This window comes from Lepidochelys olivacea (assembly GCF_965140295.1).
Source record: "Lepidochelys olivacea isolate rLepOli2 genome assembly, chromosome: 15".
Classification (NCBI taxonomy): domain Eukaryota; kingdom Metazoa; phylum Chordata; order Testudines; family Cheloniidae; genus Lepidochelys; species Lepidochelys olivacea.
In genome coordinates, this window is record NC_140425.1 from 31,038,886 (window position 1) to 31,050,365 (window position 11,480).

General features: G+C 47.1%; 1 protein-coding gene across 2 annotated transcripts in view; it reads right to left on the reverse strand.

Moving 5' to 3' along the window:
* CORO1C (coronin 1C) overlaps positions 1-9,835 on the reverse strand; it is an 87,579-nt gene extending 77,744 nt beyond the window's left edge. The window contains exon 1 of one of the 2 annotated variants that reach the window (XM_084648906.1): positions 9,817-9,835. The gene's annotated coding sequence lies outside the window, so the exon portion shown is untranslated. Of the gene's footprint in view, positions 1-1,591; positions 1,749-9,816 lie in introns of those variants that run through there. The other variant, XM_084648907.1, reaches the window with a different exon arrangement.
* Positions 9,836-11,480: the final 1,645 nt, after the last annotated feature.

Below are 11,480 nucleotides of genomic sequence, written 5' to 3' on the forward strand. Positions count from 1 at the left end.
GAAAAGTCAGAAATCAACCTGCCAAGTCTCACTTATCTATAGGAAGCCTTCATTGTGAATTAATTTTACGTAATATTTTATTGCATCTCTCTTGGGGAGAAAGATTCTGCTGTGTGTTCAATGAGACGTTTAAAGGCTCAGTGACACTTTTCAGAAATCTCCCCCCCATTCAGAATCTCAGCAGAGCCACTTAGCTGTGACAGCATCCCACCTTTAAATATGGAAAGAGCTTCAATAATCACAGCTAGACCAGCCTGACCTGCAGTGAGGATGCCCACAGAAAGATCTCATTCAATTTCAGCAGCAAATATTAAGCATCTCATTTATCCAGCTCAGTCTCCAAAAACCTCCCTTTGTTTCCCTTGGTCAGCAGAGAACCTACCTCCCCTTGTTTGTCCCTGCTATTAGCCATTCCCAGCTTTGTCCTTATAATGCATACAGCCTAAACCCGGTGGAAGACATACTTTGCCTCAGCACATACACTATCCATCTCCTCCCTCACCCATCACAGTAGAGTGAATGCTCCTAAAGCCCCCAATCCACATACAGGCACATAGCTCCATCCCCAGCCCACCCACCCCATTTGCAACCTGTTTAAACATCAAACCCCTCCATGCCTCTGGCTCCTATCCCACCCCAGCAAACCCATCCAGCTTCCCCAGCCGCAGCAGCTTGCGATCACCCCACCAGCCCGTATGCAGCTCTAACATTCCCCCAAGCCTTCACCTTCTCACCCCGCACCCAGCTCCCTCTTCCCCACCCTGCACTCCCCGCACCCTGCGGCCAGCTCCCACCTCACCCTGCACTCCCCGCACCCTGCGGCCAGCTCCCACCTCACCCTGCACTCCCCGCACCCTGCGGCCAGCTCCCACCCCACCCTGCACTCCCCGCACCCTGCGGCCAGCTCCCTCTTCCCCACCCAGCTCCCGCACCCTGCAGCCAGCTCCTACCCCACCCTGCACTCCCCGCACCCTGCTCCCTCTTCCCCACCCTGCACTCCCCGCACCCTGCGGCCAGCTCCCACCCCACCCTGCACTCCCCGCACCCTGCGGCCAGCTCCCTCTTCCCCACCCAGCTCCCGCACCCTGCGGCCAGCTCCTACCCCACCCTGCACTCCCCGCACCCTGCTCCCTCTTCCCCACCCTGCACTCCCCGCACCCTGCTCCCTCTTCCCCACCCTGCACTCCCCGCACCCTGCGGCCAGCTCCTACCCCACCCTGCACTCCCCGCACCCTGCTCCCTCTTCCCCACCCTGCACTCCCCGCACCCTGCGGCCAGCTCCCTCTTCCCCACCCAGCTCCCGCACCCTGCGGCCAGCTCCCTCTTCCCCACCCTGCACTCCCCGCACCCTGCTCCCTCTTCCCCACCCTGCACTCCCCGCACCCTGCGGCCAGCTCCCACCCCACCCTGCACTCCCCGCACCCTGCGGCCAGCTCCCACCCCACCCTGCACTCCCCGCACCCTGCGGCCAGCTCCCACCCCACGCTGCACTCCCCGCACCCTCTTCCCCACCCTGCACCCAGCTCCTGCACTCCCCGCACCCAGCTCCCTCTTCCCCATCTAGCTGCACGAAGCAACGCGCGCCACTCACCGCACAGTGCCTGCCCGCCCGCCCGCTGCGCACCAGGATCCCGCGCTGCGACCGCTCCTCAGCCCGGCGGAGCCGCCTCCTGCTGCCGCCCGATTCCGACTGACCACGGCGTGGGGGGGGGGGGCAGCGCCGACACAGGCCCCGCCCCCGAGCCCGGCCCCGCCCCTTTCCGCACACTCTAGCCCCGCCTCTCAGTCCCAAAGAGAAACTGAGCGGCAGCCCGGACGGCCAATCGCAGCGCGGGGCGGCCACACTGCGGGAGCCCCGAACACGGCTGCCCCACCCCCACCAGCCGGGCGCGGCAGGGGGGCGGAGCCAGGCAGCAACCCCTCCCCCCCGTCAGGGCCTCCCATCGCCTCAGGGGCCCCCCGCCCCGGCCCAACCGGCGCCCTCTGCTCCAGCAGGCGGGGCCGGGGCCCTCACCCGGCGCGGGGGTAACCGGCCGGGCCGGCTCTGCTGACAGGCCGCCCCCTCACAGACTCCGCCCCCGCCGCCTCACCGCAGCCACTTCCCGCCCACCCCCCGGCTCCGCCTCGCTGTGCCCAACCGCCGCCCGGCCGCCCCCAGCGTGCTGGGCCTGCTCTCCATGCCCCCCGGGCCAGGGGCTGCCCTGAGGGCAGGGGCCGGTCACGACAGCAACAGACAGAGTAGCTGGCAGGTGCCCCTCCGCAAGAGAGGCGCACCCCGGGGCGATGGACGGGCACCCCGGGGCGATGGACGGGCACCCCGGGGCGATGGACGGGCACCCCGGGAGCCACGGCCACGCACGCCAGAGGAGGGACGGACACGGCCACGGCCACGCACCCCAGAGGAGGGACGGACACGGCCACGCACCCCAGAGGAGGGACCCGGACACGGCCACGGCCACGCACCCCAGAGGAGGGACGGACACGGCCACGGCCACGCACCCCAGAGGAGGGACGGACGGGCACCCGGGACTGATGGTCGTGCAGCCCATGGCAGTAGATGCGCGCACACAGAAGCGATGGATACGTGCCTATAAGAGCAATGAACACACATGCACAGGAGCACCATTAAAGGGGCACATGGGCCCCAGTCCTGCTGGCATCTTCTGACTTTTCGGGGCATCACTGTGCACCCATGCCACTCTCCAGCTGCTGCCATATTTGCATGGAATAACCCCCAGAACTGGACCCATGCTTGTAACTATCAAAACCTGCACAGACCAGTGCTTTGAATCCAGCACACACACCCAGCAAAGTGAAAGATGAAAATAATTGACTTATTCTACATTAAAAGAAAATTTAACTCCAGAGCCATTAGTAATTCTATTTGGTTTTGCCCAAGCATGTTAGATTCTTCATATGGTGGCTGAGGAAGTAGCCTTCTATCAAATCAAGTAAAAAAAAACTGATCTGAGAGATGCTCTCAGACCCCAAATGACTATTGGATAACACTTTGCAGTGAGAAACAAGGAAGCCAGCTGTCTTAAAACCCAAAGATTTCCTCCTCCTGGCCTTAAAAATACATCCACATTTTTTTGAATGTTGGCATCACTTAGGTACAGAACTTTTCTCTCTTGTTCAATTAAATAACCTAGAATAGAGATTTATATAATAGATCAACACTACTGACTTCAGTACAGACATACAATGAATGTCAGGGCACCCAACATAATGTAACTTGCAAGGTTTTATTTTCCTGTTCCTGCAAGGCACACTATGTGTAGACAAATTATGGTGCTCACATTGCTCACAATGCTTCCAAAACAAAAGACCAATTTGGGCTCCTTATATCGTTGGAAGATGTTGACCAAATTTGGCTGCTTACAATTAGACACTTAAATAAGTTATTTGGTTTTCAGAAGGGCTGACCACCCACAGTTCCCATTAACGTCACTCAAGTTTGAAAAATGTCCCCCAATTCACTGATGCATTGGGATCAGAACACTAAAATAAAGTGGTCCATTTTGTGCCACATATTACAGACCCCAGGGGTTTTACTTGTTAACGATATACATGGTACATGACAGATAAAGGTGTAAGACATGCAAAGAGAGTCTCAGCAGAGACGAATTTATCACAGCTCCTGCTGGCTTGGCTGGGTCACAGTTGGCAGAAACCGCATGGGATACAGTAGCTCCAAGTCAAGCAAACAAACATATAAAACCTGACAAAAGTTTAACCACAGCTTCAGTAAGTGGAAGGGTCTCCCTCATTGTAAACAACACCACACTGCTAATAGCTACTCCACCGAAAAATTAGGTTTAAAATTGGGTGCATCCCTGCTGTGAGCTGCCTTCAGTGTCTTAACCATTTTGGAACAAGATCTTGCTTCTGAAATCCAGCCTAGCACATTTCCCCTCCACCCTCATCCACAAAAATCCCTTCATCATCAAAAATAAGAAACACTAAAAAAGAAATTTAGCACTACCTAAGTAATAGTGCAGCTAAAGTTTTTATCTTAGCAGACTTGAATTGTGATTCATATTTTCCACACACTCACGTGACTTGGTGAAGGGCAAACACAGTGAGTCAGTGATAGAGATGGGTCTAGAACCTGGGCATCTTGACTGCCAGTCCCCTTGCTGTAAATCTGCTAGGAAGCATACACCTGAGTTGCTTTGCCAATCACTGGTTTATAACAGCTATGGTTATAGCACACTACACTACACAACAAGGTAGGCAGCACAGGAAGTGAATAAGAATTTTGCATCCCTGTAGTTTTCAGTGGGACATTTCAGATAAGGAGGATGTAATGAACCCAGCTGAAATTTGGTCACCCTGTCTTTTCAAAAACTGCCATGGTATCTTCAATGACCACAACTAACAGGGCCTGTTTTACATTGCAACCAAAAGACACTGTAGCACAGTTCCTCCCTGAAACCATGCTGGAACATTCACTCAGTACTGACTTGAAGGAAGGAAGCCACCTATCAATCCTCAGCACCATTTCCTCCAGCATCTAGATGAGAAAGGGCCAAATATCGCCCAAATTCTGACCTGGGACAATGAGCTGGTTAGGGCTTGGTATGGCGGCAGACATGCAGAGACATCATAAACCTTTATAGATCGTCTTCATTGAAGTATAGAAAAATAAGTATAAGATTATATAAATTCTTCAATTCCCTTCAGGGCAGTCATCTTCACTATTTGTAGGCTCACACTATTCTAACTAGCGTGTTGCTTACAATTACAAAGCATATCAATATTAGCCTATATCTATCAAAAATATTTTTAAAACATCACATTAAAGGCTGATTTTTCTCCCAATGAAGTTTATGTTTTATTAGTAAATTAATAAAAAGAAAAGGAGTATTTGTGGCACCTTAGAGACTAACCAATTTATTTGAGCATAAGCTTTCGTGAACTACAGCTCACTTCATCGGATGCATGCAGTAGAAAATACAGTCTGTATTTTCTACTGCATGCATCCGATGAAGTGAGCTGTAGCTCACGAAAGCTTGTGTTCAAATAAATTGGTTAGTCTCTAAGGTGCCACAAGTACTCCTTTTCTTTTTGCGGATACAGACTAACACGGCTGCTACTCTGAAACCTAGTTAATTAATGTAGCTAAAAGAATTACACAACAGAGTTTATATTCCTCAAACATCTCACCACTACCAGAATGACTAGAAATTTAATTTTACATGCTGGCACGTGACAAAATGGAGGTGTAGAATTCCTTCAAGTTGAGCTGTTCACAGTTTTATCTACCCCCCCCCCCACCTCCCACACATGCTCCAAATGATAATGTAATTTCTTTGAGGAAAGGGAGCAGAGTGAACCATCAATCCCCACACTAACCCCTGACTCTGAAAGCCATGTCAGTAGCTAAATTTAGCTAACTTGCAAATAGGTATCTATTCTACCAGCACAATAATCATGCTATTTTGATCATGTGAATATCTCAGAGTGCTTTACAAGTAACTAATTTGCTATGCCTCACTGCTTTACAGGTGGAGAAAGTGAAGCATGGAAGGGTCCACACTTCACTAAATATGGTGCTCAATACTTCTGAAAAAAATCAAACCATAAGTGACCTGGGCCAAGGTCAATGGCAGAACCAGGAACAGATCCCAGGAGTTTTGACTCCCAGTCCCTGCTATAACCATTCTATCTACTCCATCCTAAAAAGGGTATGTGTGTGTTGGTGTTTTAAGGGGAAAAATGGGGAAAACCAACCCTTAAAGGAAAACTATACAGTACAGATTACTTCCTGGAGGGACATAACTAGGTCCCATTTTTCTCAGGTGTATACTGCATGTACAGTGTTCCAAGGGGGCAGGTAGTGGCAGAACTGCTGCAATGCCCCACTGCATCTCCAGCTGAGGAGAGCTTTTCTTTGGCCTTTTGACCTTGCTGAGAGTAACAGTATACTTGGGCTTGCCCACTGGTGGGAAGGATGGACTGGTGTCTGCATGTGCTCTTGGACAGATGACCAACATATCAATCCAGTAGTTCAGAACTGGTAGCGTTATACATCAAGGATGAATTTGGCACAAACACTTCAATATGCTTAGACCTCATGGGCTGAATTTTCTCACTGCTAAGTATGTTCTAAATTAAGCAAACTGCTTTGCAGGGGGTTTAGGGAGCTCAGCAATTTAAAGTCCTGTTATTTTGTAGCTTAACTTCTGAGTCACACAAAATATGCCAGACATGATAGTTTAGCTTGAGCACTTCCTGATTACAGATGTCCCAGGTTATACATCTTTCCAGGACATTTGCAATGATTTATTTATTTTTTTTTTAAAGCAGTGGTTCTCAACCTTTCCAGAATACTGTACCCCTTTGAGGAGTCTGAAGCCCGAGCCCCCTGCCCGGGGCTGAAGCATGTAACTTAGCTACGCAGGACCCCCTGTGGCGTAAAGCCCAAGGCAATAGCCCTGATTGCCACCCCCTAATGCCGACTCTGCACTTGTGACCACCCTGTCCTGTGACCCCTGTGAGATTCGCAATTTCCCAGGTTGAGAAACACTGATCTAGATGAGTTGACATACCCCCTACAAGGGTTGTGTGTACCCCGGGTTGAGAATTACTGTTTTAAAGCATGTTAATTCAGTACAAACAAAATTACATTTCAACAACATGAAGGCTCAGATTGCAGGACACATCAGGCCGTTTCACCTTTATCTCACGCTGTTATACCTCGTCCTTCCTCAAAACAGCATGATTTACATACACATGGACAAATTCAGCACTGGCGCAATTGGGTGCCACTCTCATTGAAATAAATGATACAACTTTATATTTCCCTATATTTTAGGGGAAATGTTACCCTTTATGTTACCTTTAAAGTTATTTAAATGCAGGGGTCATTTTTTGTCTTTAATACAGAGAAACATGAAATGGTTGTAATTTAGGAAACAAGATCATTCTCACTCTGTGTAGCAGCATTAGATTTCTCTTCATACACTATGGTCTTTAGTATACAGTAGATATGTTATAGCAAATGGTGAGGATAGCTTCATTAAAGTGATTAAACAGCCTTATTTTGAGGGGGCATTTCAGTTCTTGTCCTATGTTCAAGAGCAGCGAAGATAAAACAGTATACAACAGCTCTTGAATGTGGTAGAACAATTATGCATCTCAATGAAACACTGGCCTGTGGTGATCTCTTCCCCAGACCTAGCTAAGCATTTGTTCAGTGAGAGACAGAGAGAGAGAAACCACTTTTGTTTGGCCTTATGATTCATGCAGTTCTTGGCCAGAAAGGGGAGCTATAGAATTATGCAATGACGATAACTAGTGCAATATAAGAGTCTGATCTGATAAAAAAAAGGGATTCAGGAGCATGCTCAATAGCGTGTGTCGTCAGGACAGGGAATGAGGATGAATGTGTGGGTTAAAGCACAGGACTGGGAATCGTGAGTGCTGGGTTTTATTCCCAGCTCTGCTACTGCCCTGCTGCATGGCCTTGGGCATGTCCCTTCACATCTCTGTGACTTAGTTTTCCAGGTGTAAAGTGGAGATAATAATACTGACCTGCCTTACAAGGGTGTTGTGACAGTCTGTTGCGGTGAATGGAGTGATATAATTAATGCATTGTTTGTAACGGGAAATACTTGGATGGAAAGTACTGTAGAGTGCAAAGGACCAATAAACAGAGTATTAGTAATTGTGTCCAGGGTAGTTATTAATGAAAAACTATTGTTCCAAATCATATACAAGTACATTATATAAAAAGGCTTTTATATTATGTACACACACAATTGTGCAATATATTACACACAATACTTATCAACAGATATAGAGAGAGAGAGATACATATATATTCAGTATATTTTTGTTTCACCTTCTCCACTGTAGTGGTTTGTTTAAGATTTCTTTTTCCTTTTTTTAATGTTTCAGTCCTAATTCCTAATTAAAATGTTAGGACACTAAATAAAAAAGCTGTAATTAATTGCAACAGATGGGGTTTTCTTTGTTGCCTGTCTCAGACATAGCAGATGATTAACTATAAAGAGGCAGGCCAGAAAGAAGAACCCACCCCCCACCCCCAAAAAAAGAGAGAGAGAGAGAAGAAAAAGCAGAATTCTAGCTATGCAATGAATAATTTGGGACCACTATTTCCTCTTGTGTTGAATAGTAAAAAGAATTCAGCCAGGCTCTGCATTGTAAACACAGGCTTTTGGAAATGAGCAGTAATGTGTGGATTTAACAGCCTTATTCATGTAGCATTTCTTGTTACATTTATCACATTTGAAATCTACATCCTGATTATTCAATCTATTTTGAATTCTTTTGTCATCTCCTCCCTTTTTACTCACTTCTGTAAAAGGTCCCATTACAAAAGCTGCAAGAGAGTCAGAAAAAGGAGACGAATGCAGCCAAATCCTTGCCATCAGCCACGGACTGTCTGGGTCAGGTGGGTGCATTTCTTTTAAACATTAATTCCTCTGTGTGTTTGTTTGGTTTTGGAACAGTTAGATCATGAACATGGCACAATGGAGGGCCACTATTCCATATCCATAGCTAAAACTAATGTTCCTGTAAGAAAACTTATTGCATCTACCAGCAGTTTCTGTTCCCCAAAATGCTGCGTGCCTCTTTGCTGATGTAAACATTATTTCAGAATGACTTTAAGAGCCAGATGCTCCATACTCCTTAGTCAGATAAAACTCCCACGGAGTAGTGGTCTGGGTCTTTAAACCCAGGGATCAGTATCAGGGATGTTTGGTGTACGTAACCCAAGTCTTTCGGGTTGTTGATAATTTGCAGTTGCATACACATTTCATTTTGCACCTGTTTGATATTTTCCCTGGAACCTGACTTGATGTGGCTATAAACATTAAACCATTACTTCTCAAGAGTATGCACTTGTTCTCCCCTGCTTTGCACCTTGTTCCCATTCTGATTCAGGTTTCCACCTTCTTTGCATTGGTTTAAGTGACAACGTAACGTGCAAGGCGGGGGTGGGGGGCGGGGGATCCAGGCCTATTTTTAAATTAAGCTTTTATTAATTGGAAAATATTCAAGGTTAACATAGATTTCCAGTGTCTTAAAATGTGACTTTTCCCCAAAGGAAAATGTATAATAACCTACCAGATCATCAGTAGTCAGCATAGGTCTACAACACACCTACAAACATACGTCTTTACTTTTAGTTTGATGTCTGTCTGACCCATGTCTGTTTTTACAGTTTTACTGGTTTCATTTTAACAATGTAAGCTTGCCCACAGCTTGGCACAGCTTCAGGCTAGTATAGTCTTACTCCTCAAGAGAGTAATACAGCCAAGTCACACCACAAGAGTAAAAGAAACTAAGGGAAAAAACTGCATCTTATATCAACAGGAGTAAATTAATCAAAATATTGGTCCAGAGAGACAGTAGCAAGTGTGAACATGGGGAAATGAGTGAAAGAACAGCATCAAAGAGCATGTTGTTGATAAAAAGCACTATACAAGAGCTAGGTATTATTATTCAGTGAAACTTTTGTATAATAAAGCCCCCTTTTCACAAAACAACTTAACTATAAGTGGCAGTTTTACTAAACTCTGCATTGAAACAATCTAGGATTTTCACTCTACCTTACTGTAGAGGTCTGCTAGATCCCAGTTTGCTATGAATGGACCCCATGTGTTGCTCAATATTAATCAGATAGCTATTTCTTGAAGAGAGTCACCAACACATTTCATCAGACTCATCTCAGCCCGGAACCACCACCTGTGGTTTATTTTAAACTGAGCACTGCAATCCAAAGCTATAAATGCAGAGAAGTATTCTGAAATCCTGCCCCCCAGCAGAGTTGCCATGGCTCACCTTTTCTGGCTGTACTGTGCGGAGGTGCTGACGCTTTGCCTTCTGCAGACTTCTGTCTTTCAAAAGTTTTCTTCACATCTGCAACTTTAAGCACTTTTTCATCCTCTTGATTTTTCTCTCCCTTTTGCTCCTGCTGAGCTGAGCCTTCTTTTGGGATCCTTTCTCCGGTGATTTTAGTTGCACTATCTGGAAATGTAGCTTCTGGCTTGTTTTTGTTAGAAGTAGTCTTATTGTGTGGTTTCTGTAGCACCTCTGACATTGTTACAGTCTCACTGAAACTCACTGCTAAACCTTCCGTTTGTAACCTGGTTGAAGGGGCTTTCGAGGAGTTTTGCTGGCTGTTTGAATCAGATACCACTGAATCTGCCTCACTTATGAGGTTTTCTCCACTGTCAGGGTGAAGGACCTGGCTGTCGTTCTCTCTTGAATCTCCAGCAACCAGAGCACAATTTGAAATTGCTGAGACCATTATCTCAAGGCTCTTCACTACCTGCTTATCTTTATCAAGCTTTCCTGCAGGATCCTTTTCACCAGTCCGACCATTTGGGCAATGGTCTGCAGAGCTTTCAGTCAGAGAGGAAAAATTGACTGTCTGCCTAAAGTTTCCACCTGGATTGCTGCTTTCCCAAAGAGTATGTGAAGCAGATTGCACTGTTCTGTCCTCTTTGCTTTGCAATGTATAATCCATCACCATGGCTTTTCGCTCCCTGCTATCTGACCTGCTCTGGACGCTGGGTTTATTTTCCTCTGAGGGAGAGTTCAATGTCAGCTTGTTAACTTGTCTGCTCTCTATGCTACTTTCTGAGTCCGACCGGCTTATCTGCTTCTTCAGTGTTCCTTGAAAAGTGTTGATCATATTTGCACTTTCAGTTGCAGCCTGCTCTGCCCCTTGATAACTTTCCTGGTGGCTGGCATTTCTCTGGATCAGAGGCAACTTGTACTCTGTCATTTCCTTTTTCCCTTCAGGTTCCATGTGAACAAATGGATGAATTTCTCCCTCTTGGCTGGAGATATTGATTTCAGCTTCCTCCAGCCTATAAACAACAGCATTCACCTTCCTGCTTTCAGCCTCGTCTCCCAAACACTGTTGTCCAAACTGCATTTCAAACACCTCTGAAGAGACTTCACCTTCCATACCTTTCCCACCTGCTTTGGTCACAGTTCGCTTTTCAGAGCATGACTCCTCTGCCATCAGCCCCTGGGTCCGTCTCTCACACACTCCTCTGCTTATTTGTAACTTCTTGGTGGAAACATGCACATCATAATCAGTGCCCTTGGGCTCACCTCTCTCTGTTCGGAGTCCCAGGCCCTCATAGCCAACTTGCTTCTTACTCAGCAAAACATAATCTTCGCACTTCATTTTGGACGTTTTGTTGGAGAGAGGAGAGTCTCTCCTTCTCATCTTACTTTTGTCATCAAGTAAATATCCAGAGTGGTGCCAGGTAGAGGCTTCCATCACTAGCAGCTCAGTGCTTTAATCACTTATCCAAATGCTTTGAAACTGACAAACTGAGCTCTCTCCCCACTTTGGGTCTCCACAGAGTTTTCACCACCACCTTCTCTTTATTTCACTCCTCAGTGAGACCGGACACAGCTTGGAAACCTCCGTTACTAGGTTATGGGAACCACAACTGTGATTATTCAGAATCACAGACACTAGAGGT